Source organism: Pongo abelii, chromosome 15 (assembly GCF_028885655.2).
Source record: "Pongo abelii isolate AG06213 chromosome 15, NHGRI_mPonAbe1-v2.0_pri, whole genome shotgun sequence".
In the NCBI taxonomy this organism is placed as follows: domain Eukaryota; kingdom Metazoa; phylum Chordata; class Mammalia; order Primates; family Hominidae; genus Pongo; species Pongo abelii.
Genome location: NC_072000.2, coordinates 103,050,815 through 103,066,470, shown reverse-complemented (window position 1 = coordinate 103,066,470; position 15,656 = coordinate 103,050,815). Strand labels below are relative to the sequence as shown.

At 40.0% G+C, this 15,656-nt stretch overlaps 1 long non-coding RNA gene across 2 annotated transcripts in view; it reads left to right on the top strand.

Annotated features, from left to right (window-relative positions):
* Window positions 1–3,409: 3,409 nt before the first annotated feature.
* Window positions 3,410–15,656, top strand: part of LOC129049838 (uncharacterized) — a 49,578-nt gene continuing 37,331 nt past the window's right edge. For both annotated transcript variants that reach the window (XR_008513214.1, XR_008513213.2), the window contains exon 1: window positions 3,410–3,664. This is a non-coding gene — a long non-coding RNA (uncharacterized LOC129049838). The remainder of the gene's footprint in view (window positions 3,665–15,656) is intronic.

Genomic DNA, 15,656 nt, shown 5'->3' with positions numbered 1-15,656 from the left:
GGTTATTTCCTATTAAGGAATGCTATTATCTTTATTTAAATTTGCAATTATTTGTTGCTAGTATATGGAAATAAAATGGCTTTTGTATATAAGCCTTATTGAACTCCTTTATTAATAGGCTGAATTATTTTGTGTATAACTTAGGGTTTTCTATGATGTCTGCCGATAAAGATAGTTTAACTTCCCTTCCCATTTTTATGTATTTTATTTCTTTTCCTTACTTTATTGCACTGGCTACTACATTTAACACACTGTTACACAGAAGTGGTAAAAGCAGGCATCTTTACCTTATTCCCTAATATAAAGGGAAAATATACTTTTAAAAATTATGTATGATCTTAGCTTTGTAGAGCTCTTTATCAAGTTGGTGCTGTTCCCTTTTTTTTTCTAGTTTGCAGAGTTTTTATCCTGAATGAGTTTTGAACTTTGGCAAATTATGCTCTGCATTTAATAAGATAATCTTATTTAAATTTTTTTTAGTAAATTAACATATGAAATTTTACTCTTTGATTTTAATGTTAAACTAATGTGTCATTCCTTAGATTTACTGTATTTTGTCATGTTTACATACGTTATGTGTGTCTATATGTATATTATCGTTGTATGTATCACACTGTATATATATATACACACACACATATTTATGTGTGTGCATGTTTATGCATGTGAAACGATTTGTTAATATTTTGTAAATTTTTTTTACCTATAATCAAGAGGGATACTTTGTTCTGTAATTTTATTTTATTATAATATCTTTGTTTTTGTCTAGTTATGGTAATAAAGTTAACTTAGCCCCATTAAATTAATTTGGAAGTATTTTTCTTTGCCTTACTTTTATGAGAGAATTTAATTACAATTTCTTCCTTAAATGTGTGATAGAATTAACTAGTAAAGTCACTTGGGCTACAAAATTTTCTGTGTGGAAAAGTGTCTAATTACAGCTTTAATTTCTTAGATAGATATAAAATTATTTGTGTTTTCTATTTCATCTTGCATCAATTTTAGTAATTTGTTGGCATAATATTGTTCATAATGTTCTCTTATTATTTTTAGTGTCTCTTGGATCTGTAGCAAATTCCTGTTTGTTATTCCTGGCACTTGCTATTTCTACCTTCTCTCTTTTTTCTTGATTTACTTTATTGTCTGTCCACATTGTATTTCATTAATTTTTACTCTTTTCCTTTTACTTTGTTATTTGTTATTTTTTCTTAATACTTTCTTCTTTGCTTACCTTCTTATTGTAAAAACTTATAATAATATTGGTTTGGACTTTTCTTCCTTTTAATGTAAGTATTTAATGCCATACAGTTTCCTCTAAGAATTCTTTTAGCTACATCCCCCAGATTTGATATGTTGTATATTCATTTTCATTTATTTTAACATTTAAGAAATCTTTTCTAATTATTATTATACTTTCTTTTGGACCCATGTTTATTTAGAAGTGTTTAGTTCAATTTTAAATTATTTGAGTTGTTTTAACGTGTTTTCCTGGTGATATTTCTAATTTTATTTTATTGTTATTAGAGAGAAAATTCTAAATTTATGGAGACCTGATTTATGGCCCATCATATGGTTTATCTTTGTCAATGTTTCATTTATACTTGAAAATGAAAGATGTATTCTGCTATTGTTGGGTGGAGTGTCATATAATCGTTAATGAAAGCAAGTTAGTAGTGTTTTTCAGGTCTTCTATATGCTTACCGACTCTCGTTTTCTTGTATTGTCTGTCACTGAGAGCTGTGTTAAAGATTCCAACTATGATTGTGGATTTATCTATTTCTACTTTCAATTCTGTGGGATTTTGGTTCCTGTGTTTTGAAGCTCTGCTACTAGATGCACATACAATATTAAGGAAATGAAAACATTATACATTTTAGGTGAAATTAAATCTAATGAAAACCTAGCTTATTATAATTATTTAAAGTCATTGGAAGTATCTAGAAATGAATATATTTGTAGCATATATGATGGAACAATGATAAATGTCAATATTACATAAAGAGTTCATGAAATTTAATAAATAAGTGAAATGTTGAAATCTCTATACACAAATATGCAAAGAATATGAGAAGACCATTCACCAAAGAAGAAATTCCACCAGTAAAGAAACGTAACAATACATGCTAAACTTTTGTAGTAATCAAGAGCTATAAAATAAAACAACTGTGCATATTTTTGTCTGTTAATTGACTAAGATATCTTTAAAGTTTTAATAACCAGTGCTAGGAAAGGTACAGTGTGATTACACTCTCACACAATGATAGTGACAGTGTTAAGTGATTTTAATAATGTATAAATAAATGCAGTCTGAAAACAATTGAGCCACATCGATTAAGAGCAATAAAAAGTCTCATGCATTCATTCAGCGTATTTTTTAGTATCTATCACATTTTAGACACTGTGCTAAGTGATGGGGATACAACCTCTTATTGAAGAAAAAATTCTGTTCTATTGGAACTTAATCATAATTTTGGTCTATATCCCTAAGGAAATAATACATGTGTGGCTCACATTATATAAGTGAAGACATTTATCATGTCACATATAACTATCAAATTAATTAGAAACAAATCAACTGTTCATTAGCTAAGTGAACTACAGTACACCAACACTTTGAAATATTATTCTACACTACAATAATGTTATTTACTCATTTGTTAACTAAACAGACATTTATTTATTATAAAATAAGTGCCAGGGACTGTACTAGACATTATGGATATAATGGTACACAAGACAGAGAAATTCTTTGCCCTCAAGAGGTTTAAATTCTATAATACAAATGTAATGTCATAAGAGCTAGAATTATTTCAAAAGGAGTATATAAAATAAATTCTGATTCTATGATTTTAATTTTTATATAAAAATATAATTGGAACCTAAATAATGTATTATTTTTTAAAAAAAAATTCTGTGTAACAGATTACCATGCAAATAGTGGCTTTAAACATCACACACATTAATTATCTTGCAGGGTCTGTGGCTCAGGAGTCTAGGCACAGCTTAGCTTGGTTTTTGGCAAGACAAAAATCAAGATGTTAGGGGGCTGGATTATCATTTGGAGGCTCAACTGGGGAAGGATCTGTTTTCATACCCACTTAGTGTGCTTGCAGAATTCATTTTCTAGCTGCTATAGGATTTATTACAATTTGCATTTACAAAGCCAGCAAGGAGAGCAAGACTCTAGAGGAAATCTGCTAGCAAAATCGTCTTACTAATATAATGTAATAATGGGATAATGAGATTGACATCCCATTACCTTACCATGAGATGTAAAACCATCATTAGAATGACATCCCATTGCCTTTGCCCTATTCTATTGAGTACAAGCAAGTCACAGTGTTACTGAAACTCTAGGGGTTCTGTTTAGGTCATAATGCTCACTGCATAGAAAGCCAATCACTGAGACTCTGAGTATTGCCAAGGAAGAAGGCTTTAATAGGGTGCTGCAGTCGAGGAGATGGGAGATCAGTCTTAAATTCATCTCCCTGACTGAGTAAAATTAGGGGTCGATATAGCAGGCAAGACAATGTAATCATGTGTGGGAAAACAGGAATTAGGGAGAGGTAAGGATGAGAAGTTGGTCAATAGGAAGCAAGTGGTCATCTAAGCAATCATGATGGGTGAGGGGTCTGGCATCTCACTGTCCAGATGCAGTGGTCTGGTAAGTTTCAGCTCCTTGACACTACTTGGGAGACCTAAACCTTGGTTTCCTGAGAAAGAAACTCAGATAAAACAAATGTAACTTTCTCATAAGACTGGGAGGATCAATGTCTGTGTTTATTCAAAGAAACCATAAACATCAGTTCTGCAGGAAAATTGGGCTGGTTTCAACAGGTCCTGGCTACATTCAACAATAAAAGGGAACAGTACAAGGGCATGGGTAAGAAGGCAAGGGTCATAGAGGGCCAGCTTAAAGACTGTTTGTCATAGTAAGTAACTGTAATGTTAGGGCTGGAGTACTACAGAGAAGCTTCTAGCCTACTTTTTAATATTTATGGTAAAGTTGCTATGCTCTTCATAATAACTTAACACATATTAATTTTCAGAGGCCATAGCTAACCATTTACTCTCTAATTTACCTGTTATCAAACCTATCTTATCTTAATGATGCAATCATTTCTTTTAAGACAGCCATTTATCCTTGGTTTTTATTATTTTTTTAATTATGTCTCTTAACTAATAAAGCAGTAGTCCCCTTTTCTGCTGCTTTCATTAAAAAAGCACATTATCTCAGCTACAGATCATTATCAGCATTTTCTGAGTTAGTCTTGGAAAATAACCACTATTTGTACTTTTTTTTCTAAGGTTGTTGATTCCTATGATTACTCAGTATCAGTCGTATGCAGCCTACTGCATGGCTGGTACCTAAACACAGACAGACAGAAATGGCAAAGGTAGTCATTTCATTTGGGCATGTCTTTGTCAGGTGAGAAGCAGAGGCACACTGTACCAGGAGCAGACAGAGCTGTGTGCCAGGAATTAGGTGTCATGAGAGAGGCTAATAGTGAACTCACATAATCCTTCACCTTTCCTCCTTGACAAAGATCCAAGGAGTGAATGAGGGGTGGGCCTATCTAAGTCCTGATGATTAACTTACACTTGGAGGACATCGAGGGTGTGGTAATTGTTGTCATTTTTACAATATTCTGATCTTAATCTTATGGAATATTGAATCTCCAAATAGCCCATGACATAAAGAGACCTTTATGGCTCCAAAGGAGCGATTGTACTTTATTATCTCACGAATCTTCAGATTTAAAGAGTCCTCAATGAGACCTTGACATAATTAAGCCTAATGAGTCCAAAGGAGTTACAGTGGCCTATTGTGTCAATAATTTAGACATGACAGGTCTTTGTCGGAAGTAGACTTTGGTATCCACTGTAGTCTGTGTGCTGTGTAGATATGATTGACAGCTGAGTTACATAACAAACAGTAGTTATTCAAAAGTTGCTTTATACATCAAACATAGAGTTGAAAATTTTCAAATAAAGACTTTTTACTACATTGAATCTTTATTTTAATAATACCCTGGTTATTAACTCATTCATATCTTCATTTATTAATACCATTTGTGCCTGCCTACTCATCCATGTGCTGTACTAGGTATAGGACTACAAGGGTGAGTTGAGACACAGCCCCTGCCCTCAAGGAGTGTAGCACGTAAAGGTTTAAGAAGTTTACAGTCTAGAATGATGGTTGGAAAACTGTGGCTCACAGGGCAGCTGCCAGCTTTGCAATAAAGTTTTACTGAAATATAGGTAGAATCATTCATGTATGTCTTGTCTGTGGCTGCTTTTGTATTATGGCAGCTAAACCGAGTAGCTGTGACAGAGACTACATAGACCACATCTCTGAAAATATTTATGATCTGGACCTTGAAGACAAACATCGCCAATCCCTGGTCTACAATTTCAAAGGTTCTGGGGCTACTTCAGTAAATTCCAAATATACATGAATTAGCATTGTCAGTTCCCATAGCTTTGGTGTAATTCAGAGAGAAGGTCTTATTTTCTCATTGTTTTGTATTTATTGTGTTTTAATATGAATTGAATGTTATAGTTAATTCTTCAAAACATTACTCAGCGCTATTTCTACACCAAGTTTTGTGATACACTCTTGGTCTAGTGCCTGGCGTAAGAAGACGGTTAATGTTTACAAAACATGGACCCCATTTGTCTATACCATGAAGAATAAGGTGATTTTAAAGATATGTCCTCAACTTATTTGATATTCCTCCCCCAAAAGAGGTGAATATTTCCCTTTCCCCTGTGTGTGGGCTAGGCTGTGATTTACTTCTACCAGACAGAATATCTCAGATGTGAGGGGATACCGCTTCTGAGATTAAGTTATAAAGAAAACTACAGCTTCCATCTTGGAAGCTTCCATCCCTCTTTCTTAAGTCATTCTTGGAGAAGTCATCTGCCATAAAGGAGGTGATCCAGGGGAGATAGAAGCCACCTGCTGTGTGGTAAGTACCCCAGGCAGCAGGCAGAGAAGCCCACAGGGTGAGGAGCTAGGGCCCAACAACAATGAGTGTACTTGGAAATGGATCTTCTGAGGCCTGTCAGTAGCCAGGCGAGTTTGTTTGGAAGTGAGTCCTATCTCATTTGGACCTTAAGATGTCTGTAGCCCCAGCTGAAAGCTTACCTGCAACTTCATGAGAGATCCTGAGTCTCTCAGCTAACCCACTCCTGACTGCTGAACCACAGAAGCTGTGAGATAATAGATGCTTGTTTTCTTAGGTCACTCAGTTTGGAGTAATTTGTTATGCATCAAGAAATAACTAATACAGAAGGCAACTGGCCGATTGGGTGTGAGAGGGAGTAATAGTTGTCTCTTGCTGTGAATTCCTCTCCATGCCCCTGCAAGACTACTGATTGCTTGGTCAAGTTCCTGAGATAGTTCTGAAGTTCTCTGCCCGCATACCCAGACGGCAGTCTTCTCCCCATTTCCATGTAGTCATCTTTGCTGTGTTGCCATTCTTGAAGGCAGTCTGGGCTCATCTAGATATGATGTGGGTATGTATAGCTATTAGCCTTATGCAACTTTGGTGTTGATGCTGTCTTGGAGACTCCCTTCATTTATTGCTCCCTTACTTGCAGGAGGGAAGTGAGTTCTCTCTATCAGAGTCGTAATTACTTTACAAGACTCAGAAACAGGATTGTAGCTGGCAATGTTTATAAATCTTTCATTTGACTTGCTTTTAATATATATCTTGCTCGCCACTCCAAAGGGTAAGATGTCAGCTGTAGATCATTATTTGGGATGATGCTATTCAGGGTAAGAGCCAAGCATGTCCACCTTTGCTAACTGACAACTAGTGCAGCACCTTGCTTCTTTTAACCTCAGTGTGATTTGCATGCCTACATGGGGTGGCTTATGGGGTTGCTGGCATGTTGTCATGCTCTTTTTCTCAGAAAGCCTTGGCCATATGACCAACAGGCAACTCCACAGTGTCTTCCAGAAGATTGATTGGAACTTAGTGTCCACAGAGATGCCCCTCTCCACAGGACACCTATGAGATGATATCTGCCAGAATTCCACATTGAGCAGTTCTGGGACTCTCACTACCAAACCCAGCACAAAGCAAGCTGTGATCAGTGCCAACCCACAGATACAAGCAAAGTTCAGTAAAAACACAAAGGCGGCCAAATTCAATGTTGTGTCCCACATTGGATCCTGGAGTGGAAAAAAAGGACATTGGTGGGAAAACTCTCAAAATCTGTGTATGGTGTGGAATTTAATCAACAGCAATGCGCCAGTGTTGGTTTCTTAGTTGTGACAAACACAGGGCAGTAATAATGTAAAATTGGTAGTAGGGAAAAACGGGACAGGGGTCTATGGGGGATCTCTGTACTATCTTGACATCTTTACTATAAATCTGTGTGCGTGTGCACACACACACACACACTCACCATGAGCAGGAAATTTATAGGAGGGATATGGACAGGCAGAGAAGGTGGGTGTGGAGAACTTTCCAGGCAGAGACAACAATATAAAATGTTTGAGAGCAGCCACCTGTGGCAGGTTCTGTGATTGGTGAGGTGTCCCCAGAGCATGCCCTAGTATCCATGTTGGGTGTTGTGGGGATACAGAGCAAAAAAAGAAAGCATGGCTGGGCCTTGAGTGGTCCAGTAAAGAGTCTGAATTATCATATTATGGGCATAATGGGCCTACTGAGGGCTGTGACATGAGCAGAGATGTTTATAAAGGTTCTAGGACTTTATAGGATGCATTTCTGTGGCCCTTGCCTGAACACATACCTGTAGCCTCACCCACACAAGCACTGCACCTTATCTCAGGTGACTTGTTTTTCATTTTCATTTTTATTTTATTTACGTTATTATTACTTTTTTGAGACAGAGTCTCACTTTGTTACCCAGGCTTGAGCGCAGTGGCGCCTTCTCAGTTCACTGCAGCCTCTACCTCCTGGGCTCAAGCGATTTTCCCACCTCACCCCCACCAAGTAGCTGTGACTACAGGAGAGCACCATCACACCCAGCTAATTTTTGTATTTTTTGTAGAGATGGGGTTTTGCCATGTTGCCCAGGCTTGTCTCAAACTCCTGAGCCCAAACAATCCACCCGCCTCAGCCTCCCAAAGTGCTGGGATTACAGGTGTGAGCCACTGCACTGTGCTGTTCTCAGGTGACTTCTAATTAATTATCTTTCAAGTCTCTGCTTCAGGGAGGCTTCCCTGGCCTCTGTAGAAAGGGTTGTGCACTCCATCTTCATCCATACTATCCCTTGTTCAAAATATGGCTGCCTCCTCCTTTACAGGTTGTACCCAAGGATATAGACCACACCTATCTCACCTGTCCTCAGGACCAAGCACATGTCATGTGCCCAATACTGTTGTTGAAGGAATGAATTAATGGGTAAATCTAGGGGTGTTTGGGGGGCAAACCAAGAGCCAAGGAGCCACTTGTGCATAGAGTTAAGTGATCCGCCTGGCTCTCAGTGGATAAGAATTATTAATCCAAATAAACACTATCTGAGTCCTAGTTGATCTTAGAAGGACTTATAAGAAAGCCTCTGGGGTTAGAATAAGATAAGGGGCAGGAGGGGTTTTGGTGTTTTCCGGGAAATGACCTGTGAGTCAGGTTGGCCTTCCTGGTAACTCAGCATAGCCTCTCAGCCCCTCAGCTCTGCTGTCAGGCACTGGGCCACGCTCCATGGAGACCCCATGGCCACAGCACCTATAGAAAATCAATGTCTTCAACTTTCCCCTACATGCTAAGATATCAAACAGCCCGAAAGTCGGCAATTCACAAGGAAAGTTAGCTCCATCCAACTTTCAGCTCTTTGAAAAGTTTGCCTTAAGAATTGAGACATCACTTTTCTCTTCCCAAAGAATGTGTATCTTTTCAGGATTCAAAGAGGCCGGAAAAAATGTCCTCATTTTCCTTGACAGACGACGTGCTGTGTTCTCCGGGTTGCTGATCGGCAAATCGGAACAGACGGTTTTTCCTTTTTATCCCTCCTCGTTACCCCGATGTGGCTTTTTGGTCTTTCTCCAAATGAAGCCCTCGGTGAGACATTGCAAGATGAAAGGGACGGTGGTCGAACTCTCCGTCACTGAGCTTATCAAGGATTTAACATTTTGATTGATAACTCTGCTGTGTCAGGGACATGTGTATTTAAAAGCCCTCTGAAATTTGGAGTGAATATATCTGAGAGATGCATCTGATTTTCCTCCTGCAAGGAAAGAAAGACCGAGGTCAGGTGCCACTTTCTAACATTCTCAAACATAAATCTCGGGTTTATTTTTCTGACCTTTCAGTGTGCAAGTGGCAGGTTTGGTGCTGGAGAAAGAAGGGTTTAAAGCTTTCTTTCTTCCTCCTTCTTTTTAATATAAAACACCCTTTTCTCCTCCTTTCTTTATCCAAAACACAAATTAACACCTCCTTGTTGGGGAAATGGGAGACAAAGGGAGATTATTGGAAATTACTGACCACAGAAGCACCATAAGTGGATTACACTAGATCTGGGGATCCCCAGGGACAAAGAAGCAAACCCAGGCAGAGACAGGGGCCTCAGATGAGTGGAGCCAACAAAGGATGGGATGAATCTTACTAAATGAGAGAGCTGCTCCGCTGCAAGGCAGTGGTGAATTCTCTGCAGCTTCATCTGAAGGGGCGTCCCTGTTTGCAGACCATCCCCAGGTTGCCAGTGAATATGATAAGTCTCCAACCAGTGCCAGGTATAAGTACACATCCTTGGACACTCATAAAACCCCTAAAGACAAAGTCTTCAAGTCCTGATAATCTGCTAAGCAACCATGTAAATCCTGAGCGAGTCGTTTGAATGATATAAGCCTCAGTTTCTCCTCCTCTGTAAAATATTGTTAACCCTCATAGCAAGGCTGGCAATATTAAAGGAGAAAAAGTGCTTATCATGATGTCAGCAAATAATTACTCATTGGATGTGACCTCTTGTTATTGTTATTATCATCACATTGTCGTCGTCGTATATTCATTTAGAGACAAAGATAGCATTTCCTCCTGTTTCCTGTGACTCTCTGCACAAATGGCCAGGGCTGTCCAGTTCTTTGATTTTCCCTTGCTTCTTATTAAATCTTCTCTGACATCCTGAATATAACCTGCAAGAAAACTCAAAACTGAGCAGATTTTATTTTTTCTACCTCTTCTTAAAGGGAAACCAAAACACAATTTACCCTTCTGTGAATAGATTGCTGTTTGGATAATCTTTACTCCACGCCAGTTTGGTTTCTGTTCTGAACATAACTTTATTTTTCCCCACTGGAGGATGTAGCAAAACCCTTCTTTGTGCAGGGGCCATTAAGACTGCCCATTCTTAAATTAGCTCAGCAAAAAAAAAAAAGAAGTGCATTTTGTAGTCAAGCCAGCAGTAATTGGACACTGTGACTATGAGTGGCCCTTGCAGTGTTTGGACGTGGGCCAAATGTACCTTCTGTCTGTCTCTGACACAGGCAGACAATAGCGGTATTATTTACTGCACTGGCTCTGTGCAATTCCAAAGGCCAGCTGCGAGAACAAAAGAATCACTAACACTTTGCCCAGCCCTAGACTAAACTGGACGCACTATCTATGTTTCCTAAATAATTCACTCCTCCATCCCAAATGTTGGGTCATGTATTCTTCCTTTCTTTGCTTTTGCACTGACCATGACTGCAAGGAAAATATGTATCACTACTCTGAATCCTTAAAAGGGAATGGAATGAAGAAAGGAATGGCCAACAGTTCTTTGTTTCCATATCTTAGGGTGCAGCATCACCACCACAGACCAGCTATGAGACGATGGTAGCAGAATCAGTGTATGAAACAATCTTGGCAGGGTTAGTCTTCCCTGGAAAGTGATGCTTCCCAGGAATGCCATTCTGAGTTTTGTCTCCAGAACTTTGTAAAAGAGCTTGATGTTTACCTGGGTAACATTCACTGGTTGCCACACTCACAGACCTGTAACCCCTGTGTTACAACCTGGGCTTTGAGTAGACTGAGCTGAAAGTATCACCCTTGACTTGGCTCTGGTTCATATCCAGAATCTGGGAAATTGGACCCCACTGCCTGGTATTGTCCTATTGTGGTCCCTACTAACACGATATTTATTAGGAAATAGCCTCACCAGTTGTTGAACATACAGCCTGCGCATGGAGATGAGATTCACAGCTTCTGAAGCCACCAGTCCAACCTGAACTGTACCTCCAGGTCACAAACAGAGCAGCCTCCAGCCCTCTAATCCGTCCATAGCAATCCGTGTGTCCTCATCTCCTCTTCCACTTTGAACTGTGTTTTCTGCCCTGTTCCTGAGATATCCAGCTCCTGGCTCTTTGCACAGACATTTGATCCTGCCTCCCATGTACCTTGGGATCTTCTGCCTGCTATTGCTCTTTCCTGATGGGTCACGGAGCCTCGGTCTGCAGGCTTGGCCTATTTGTCCCCTGTACAGCATCTGTCTCCAACTGCTTAACCAACACTTGACCTGAAATCCAGACCTGGCATTCTGTTCAGCCACAGCAAAGCACCATCCTACATCCACAGGCTCTAGAACTTCAACAGGAGCACTTTCCCAGATCAGTCACAATCACAGCATTTAGCTGTTATGCAGGGGATTCCTAACGACTCATAAACTAATGGTTTCTAAGCTTTTCTCATTTGCTTCTCACACTCTCTATGAGACAGACGCGGCAGACCTTATCATCTATGTTTTAGAGGTAAGTTGAAGTGAGCTTTCGATTTATCTCTAAGTTGGTGCAAAAGTAATTGCAGTTTTTGCATTGTTGAATTTTGCCATTTGATATTGGAATACATTCTTAAATGAATGTGGTTATGTTATACATAATTTTAATAGGCATTTCTCACATTTTTTTGCTAATCACTTATTCCTTGCTGTTTGTTTTATATTTATTTTAGGGACTATGGAAATGATATTGGACAAAAAGCAAATTCGAGTGATTTCCTTATTCGAGTTCAAATTGGTTTGTAAAGCAGCGGAGACAACTCGCAACATCAACAATGCATGTGGCCCAGGAGCTGCTAACAAGCATATACTGCATTGGTGATGCCAGAAGTTTTGCAAAGGAGAAGAGAGCCTTGAAGATGAGGAGCGTAGTAACTGGCAATCAGAAGTTGACAACGAACAATTGAGAGCAATCATCGACACTGATCCTCTTGCAACTACACAAGAAGTTGCCAAAGAACTCAACGTTGGCCATTCTATAGTCATTTAGCATTTGAAGCAAATTGAAAAGGTGAAAAAGCTCCAAAAGTGGATGCTTCATGCACTGAGAGAAAATAAAAAAAAATAGTCGTTTTGAAGTGTTGTCTTCTCTTATTCTATGCAACAACAAACCATTTCTCGATCGGATTGTGATGTGAGAGGAAAAGTGGATTTTATGCGACAACTGGCTATGACTAGCTCAATGGTTGGTGGGAGAAGAAGCTCCAAAGCACTTCCCAAAGCCAAACTTGCACCAAAAAAAAAGGTCGTGGTCACTGGTGGTCTGCTGCTGGCCTGATCCACTACAGCTTTCTGAATCCTGGTGAAACCATTACATCTGAGAAGAATGCTCAGCAAATTGATGAGATGCACCAAAAACTGCAAAGCCTGAAACAGGTATTGGTCAACAGAAAGGGCCCAATTCTTCTCCTCAACATGGCTTGACTGCATGTTCCATAACCAATGCTTCAAAGGTTGAATGAATTGGGCTACGGAAGTTTTGCCTCATCCGCTATATTCACCTGACCTCTCGCCAACCGACTACCACTTCTTTAAACATCTTGACAACTTTTTGCAGGGAAAATGCTTCCACAACCAGCAGGATGCAGAAAATGCTTTCCCACAGTTAGTTAAATCCTGAAGCAAGGATTTTTACACTACAGGAATAAACAAACTTATTTCTTGTTGGCAAAAATGTGTTGATTGTAATGGTGCCTATTTTGATTAATAAAGATGTATTTGAGCCTAGTTACAATGATTTAAAATTCCCCACCTGAAACCACAATTACTTTTGTACCAACCTATTTTGCCAAAAAGGGGAGAAAGCAAGCCTAAGGTTTTCAACTCTCCAAGTCCATAGGCATTTTAATATGCCTCAGTCAGAGGGTGGAGGGAGGAGATTAAAATTCTATTTTCCTTGATGTTGAAAGTCTCACTCCATTCTCCACTGGCCTTGTGCTCAGCCCTTGGATTTGTCTTTTGTGGACAATGCTCCCTAAATAATGGACTCTGCCCCACTACACTGGACTTCCTATGATGGAGGGGCTGTTTATTGTCACTCAGCATTGTATCTCCTGGGCCTAGCACAGACTTATATGTGAGCAGGTGTTGGATAAATGAATGAATGAATGGGTGAAAGAATGGATACATGGATGGATGGATGAGTGGCTGAAAGAAAGAATGAATGTTCCATTCCATGTGTGCTGCAGGTTGGCAAGTTCATTGTTTGATTGCGCTTGGCACCAGAATCCTATCTGTCCCCTTCTCAGAGTTTTCTTTCTGTCTCTTGCATCATCCAAACTCTTCCCTGGATACTCCAGGCCTCTTAGGCACTGGGAGGACTTCCATTCTCATGGAAGATCGAGACTTTCTTTCCATGTAGCCTCACCTACCACCCTTGTGCCATCCTAGAATGAAACTGCAGGTACCAATATGCCTCCTTGCTGGGCAACTCTATTTCCCATTTCTCTTAGCGTCTCTCCTCTGATGTGGGTGTGCATGGACCAGAGGCCAGGAATTCTGAGACCTCTGTTTCTGACCCCTTGACATAATCTTTCATCTTCCACCAAGAGTCCTCTCTCCACCCTGTGCTCATGCTGTGGATAATGAATCAAGTCAGCCTCCCTGACTTTTTTCAGAGACTCCCAGAGCCAGACAGGACTTCAGACACTCTGTTTTGTCTCTTATTTTCAGGCAGAGAGAACTGGAGCCTGGAGAAGTAATGGGTTTTGCCCAAGGATCTGTGGCCCTTCAGTGACAGGCAGGGACTTGAAACCACAGTGCCAGCCCAAGTACTCTGAGCCTCCCAGGCTATCCTCTTTGTGTGTCATAACATGTGCCATATTTTCTTCAGGGTTTGGCCTAGAAGGATTTTGACATTTTGAGCATGAGGATGAGGGCCTTTGGAATGTCACCATACCTACTCTGAGAGAAAGCCAATTTTCCCTTAGTTCAGTACTTGCAAATAGCAAAGTTAATTAATCCCCTGTAAATAAACATTTGCAAACTTCAGCTCAATATAGCACTGACCAGGAATGCTTCCAAATGTGTGCTGAGATTAGATGATTAAAAGACCAGAGCTGATCATGTGATGGTGAATCCGCAAGTTGGGCTCGTTAATTTATTGGTGTGGTAGAAAAAGCATTGGTTTCATGGTTCATAAAAGGCACAAGCCTGATTCCACTCTGCCATTGACTGACTGAGATGTCTGGCAAATCATAAACACCCTCTAAGCCTCTCTTCTTATATGTAAAATACACGGAGGTCACGCCTATGAGCATTACTCTAGATACTGTGAGTAGAACTGTGAGGTCTGCCCCCAGGAAAGCACTCTATCAATAATAAATTCCTCCGTCCTCTCCAGCCACCCACCTTCCTGCCGTCTAGCATAGATAGTGCCTTCAGATCTGCTGACCTCTAGGGACTCCTGGACTTTCAGAAGCCTCTTTGGTTAATGAAGGTGTTGAGCAGGTTTGAGCCAGACCTTTTCCAGCTCTTCTAATTTTTGATGGACTTACAAAGACCACTGATTTGCATCATCCACCTCCCCCTTTAATGAGCTCGTGTGCTCACAGTTAATGAACTAATTACTTCTGGGCAAAATCAGCATTAGGTTGCAAACCTGGTTTCTGCAGCCTCCACCAGACCAGCGTTCTTTTGTCAAGTCAAAAAGAGCTGGCAACACAGCAACTCCGCCAGATTTCAGTGACAGGTCTTCTCCGACCAAGAGATGTCCAACTCAGCTGGCACAATTTGAATTAAAATATCTCGCCAAGTGAGCAGCATCAAACATGACATGTACTTTCTCGAGATCCAGGATGAGGCTGAAGTGCAAGCTGTGACCTGAAGGTCTCATCACCTTCCAGTCAGAAATATAGCTCTTCTTGAAGGCTAGAGATTTTCCCCCTGCAGAATGGCTCAGTTAATGGCAATAAAATGGAGGTGTGCCAAATGGCCTGCTTTAAATTCAGGTGGTGGTGAGAAGACCATCTCTTGAGTATACAGAGGGGGCATTTATGCACAAGGTGCATCTTAATTGGAGGGAAACTCTCTACACTTTGAAACAGTTAAGCCATTAGCCTGGGGAACACCTTTAAGTGGTGTAGTACGAGGTTACTTGCTGTGAAGCACTCCATTTTCATTCCTTCAGGACTCGTTTACTGAGAGGCCAGAACACAGACTTCAGAGCTGATTCTCCTGGATTTGAATCCTGGCCTTGTCCCCATTTGCTGTGTTACAGTGGAGAAGTCACTTAATGTCTCTGTGCCTTAGTTTCTTCTTTCCTGACATAGGGAAGGTAACAGAGCCCAATCACATTAGGGTCATTGGGAGGTCTAAATGGAAGGGAGATATATTTAATTATTCTACAAATATTTACTTAACACCATGGCAGAGACCATCAGTGTTCTTCCAGTTTCTATGTGTCTTCTTGCATTTCACAGCCTTCCTTATAG